The sequence below is a fragment of the Prosopis cineraria genome, unplaced genomic scaffold (genome assembly GCF_029017545.1).
Source record: "Prosopis cineraria cultivar Desert tree isolate PC_DT_omini unplaced genomic scaffold, ASM2901754v1 PC4, whole genome shotgun sequence".
NCBI lineage: Eukaryota > Viridiplantae > Streptophyta > Magnoliopsida > Fabales > Fabaceae > Prosopis > Prosopis cineraria.
In genome coordinates, this window is record NW_026555335.1 from 5,917,914 (window position 1) to 5,922,215 (window position 4,302).

A 4,302-nucleotide genomic window follows, 5' to 3' on the forward strand; every position below is an offset into this window, starting at 1 on the left:
ACTCTTTTTTTTTTTATTTTGTTATGTAAAGTTTCATCCCGATTATCTTTAAGTTGGGATGAAATTTGTTTTAATATAATTAAAATGATATTAATTAATTAAGATAGATATAAGCTGAACTTTCCTTGTTCAAATTAAAATTCAATTGGAGTGCGATGGTAGTCAATAGTTTGACAGAGTACTGAAGATGGAGCTGTACAGATCTCAATACTCATCATTCTTTATCATCGCAAACTCCAAAAGTAATTAACGATGGGGTGGTTGACAGCTTGCACAAGCCTGGTTCTAGTGGGTTTGCTTGCTCTTGCAGCAGTTCAAGTGCTGTACTTCTCACCCATAGACCCGATCATAGTTGAAAGGCCTCCATCAGCTTCTCCTTTCCCCGTTAATAACCATTTACCGAAAGTCATCAAGCTTGGAGAAGGAATTCTGACGGATCCGGAAGATGTTTGTGTAGATAAACATGGAACTCTTTATACGGCAAGCAGAGATGGTTGGATCTCGCGATTGTACCGAAATGGTTCCTGGGAGCACTGGAAGAACATTCAAAGCCATACCATGCTTGGAATATTGTCACAAGACGGTCTGATGTCCTTGTTTGTGATTCTGACAAGGTCATCAACATATCTACCCTTTCATAACTATATATGAAGCCCCTATACACCATTTTTCCCGTTTAGGCTTCTAGTTGAGAGGAAATTTTCAGCTTCCTGAGTTTTTGGGGTACAATTTGGTGTGCAGGGGTTGATCAAAGTGACAGACGATGGCGTCACAGTTCTAGTTTCTGAGGTGAACGGTTCTAAATTAAGGTAAGGACTCAGTCATATAGTTATTAGTAGGAAACTGTTAACTTTCATGAGTTTTCGGGATTGTTTTTGCTTCCTCCGAGGGATAGCTGGTTAGACTTAATATTGGGTGAGACTAGTGTATCCACAGATCTATAGGTTTGACAAGTCTAATTTGATTCTTATATGATTTTTAACAAAATGATAATTCTTCTTCGATGAAAAAGATGAATAACTAGGGTATAAGTGCAATCAACTATTGTCGGTTTAAATTATGAAAAACCCAAACACAATGGAAGTATTTGATACGAAATAGAAGAATGGAGAAAAAAACTGCTTCGAGCTGGGGGAAAACTACTGATTTCTGAGCCTTGTTTAAGGTTTTACTGTTAGTCAGAGAGAATGTCGTGCATATAGCATGCCCAATAAGACCAATGATAAAAAGAACACTAATTCATTAGTCATCACACAAAATTTGAAATAGTACTTGTACTATAGGCTGCAGCTGTGAAGTGGTGGAAGCTTCAGATGGAAACTTATATTTCAGCGAAGCTAGCACCAAATATGATCCGCACAACTCGTTTCTAGATCTGCTCGAAGGAAGACCCAATGGCCGATTGCTCAAGTACAATCCATCCTTAAATGAGACTTCTGTGTTCTTGGATAATCTGACCTTTGCCAATGGCGTTGCTCTCTCCAGGGACGAAGACTATCTTGTGGTCTGTGAAACTTGGAAGTGAGTACCTATCTTAAACCAACGTGCCCTCCTTTTCTTTTCCACTGTTAGTATATATGCTGACAGCTAATTCCCTGTAAATCAGACATAGTTGTCTAAGGCACTGGCTAAAAGGAGAGAAGAAAGGCAAGACAGAGACTTTCATTGAGAACCTTCCAGCCGGACCTGATAACATTCATCTTGCTCCTGATGGCTCTTTCTGTTTAGCTTTGGTTCAGGTAAGCTCAAGTTCAAACTGCATATATGAATTAAACTGAACTTCTTCAAAACTGATGTGGTGTCACGTACAGTCTATATCTGAAAAAATGAGGTTCGTGCACGCTTCAAAGGTATTGAAGCACTGCTGGCTTCATTTCCAAAACTAGGTAATTTGGTAAGGGGAGCACATGAGAAGGCAATGGTGGCGAACGTGGGGAGCGATGGGAAGATAATCAGAATATTTGACGATGATGAAGGGAAGGTGATGACTTTTGTGACTTCGGCGTTGGAGTTTGAGGACCATCTTTACCTGGGAAGTCTCAATTCCAACTTTATTGGAAAATTGCAATTGCGCAGTGAAACCAAAACTGGCTAGTTACTGAACAATGTAAGTTTAGCTTTCATTTCAAGTGATGTGGTTTTGTATTTCTGTATTGTTCAATTCAATATCATGTTGTGTAAGAGGTATGATAACACAACTCAATCAGCATCTTTTTTTTTTTGGGGGGGGGGGGTGAAAGAGAGATCAGTGTTTTTGCCTTTGTTCTTGAACCAAAAAACAGTAAAAAAATGAGGAGGCGTCTTAGTGTGATGAGACGGACCTAGACTTTTAGAATGAGGTGCATCATACATGGGGGAATTTAAATTAGTATTGTTAAATTTAAGAATTATATATATATATTATACGTGTAACTTCAAGAAAATGAAATTTTTGTGGTGGTATACTGGCCCCCTCATTGTATAGTGCAAGGGTGTGTTTGATTTGACGAACGAGGAAAGAATTTTAATAAAAGAGGAGGGGAATTTGATATTATCTTGTTAGGTTTAGAGGGGGATAAGAAAAATAATATAGATGAATAATTTTATTTTTATTTTATTAGTATTGAGATACTAGAGAATATATCTGTCTTTTTTAAACTTATTAAAAATGGCATATGGATTAGGGTATGAAAAATTTTCTCTCTTCCTTTCAAATCCATTCAATTTGGAAGAAAGAGAAGGAAAAAATTTAAAAAAATTTCTTCCCTTATAATTTTTTAAACCAAATGGGAGGGTGGGGATCCTTCCCTCCCCTCCAACCAAATACTCTCTATGTCCTTCATGAATTCTTGAATAGCTGTACTGAATAAGATCGAAAGCAACGAATGGAGGAAGATGCCTATGAGACCCTTGCAAAATGATGACTACATCCTTGCCACCCCACGCCATTATCTGCTCCAAACGCAAGCCATTTTGGACCATCCATCGAATCTTCACTGTCATGTAATTTTTTATGGAAAAAGTAGCAATCGAGAATCTTAATAGTAAATTAATATCAATCAAGGTTTTAAGGACCAATTGATTTTAAAATTGTTATATAGTCTTTTAATCTTTAATTGATATTAATTTGTGAGGTCAAAAGAATAGAGTGCCCCTCAAATTAAAAAAAACGAAAAAAAAAACTCTCATTGTCACCGACACTAGTCATTGGACCATCATCAAACCTCGGCTAGCGGGTGAGATCGCCAAAGTCCCTATCGCCGGTGGTTGGTCACCAGTGTTTCAATACCAGCAATATTTTTATTCAAGAAATAATTGATTTAGGCGGTTAAAGGATTGCTTGATCTCATGACCCTTAACCACCTAACCTAAAATATCAAGTATTCATTTAGTTTTTTTACAATAACTTATCTAAATTAATTATAATCTATTCGAGCTTTATCAAGGTAAAAAAGCATATAGGATGAGTATAATTGTATACATTAATCTTTCTTAATAAGTATCCATTCATGTTTTAACAATACGTCATTCTAAATTTACAATAGTTCATTTAGGATTTTAACAAGCTAAAAAATCAACAGTTCATTAGACTTGTGCTTTTAATTATCAATTACAAGTAATCTATTCGAGTTTTGACAATAATTCATTCAAAATTAACAATAATTCATTTAACTTTAACAAGTTAGAAATATGAATAAGATAGGCTTAATTGTATGTGTTAGTCCTTCAGCAATAATCGTACACTTAGATTTTCACAACAATTCATTCAAAATTAATAACAATCTATTCTGGTTTTAACAAGTTAGAAAAAATAATTGGATAAGTTTAATTGTACGTGTTAATCTTTCATTAACAAGTACCCATTTTGATTTTGGCAACAATCTATTCGTGATTAACAACATTACATTTAGACTTTTAACAAGTAAAATGCATGAAGTTTTAAAACTCTCAATTTGTAATTGTTTATGTCCAATTAACAAATAACATTTGTAAAATAACAAATTTCATTTAAAAATTAACAACACATCTTATTGTATACCATGAAAGTAGTTAGAAGCTTGATTTATTACTCTCTTCTTTTTTTTTTGGTTATATATAACTAAAGGGCTTGGTGACCATTAGGCTACTAGACTTTTTAGGTGACCAATGATTATGGAATCAAACTCTTCCTTAGCCATCTAAATTAATTATTTCTTAAATAAAAATGTTGCTAGTCGCCAATAGTAGGGGCTTCAATGACCTCGTTGCTGGTGACAGGGGTTTTTTTTTTTTTAAATTTGAGGGGTAGTTTGATCTTTTAACTACAAAGTATATCAATCAAGA

General features: G+C 34.9%; 1 pseudogene; it reads left to right on the forward strand.

Moving 5' to 3' along the window:
* The first annotated feature begins 252 nt into the window (after nucleotides 1–252).
* On the forward strand, nucleotides 253–2,181 carry LOC129308410 (protein STRICTOSIDINE SYNTHASE-LIKE 4-like; annotated as a pseudogene).
* The last annotated feature ends 2,121 nt before the right edge of the window (nucleotides 2,182–4,302 follow it).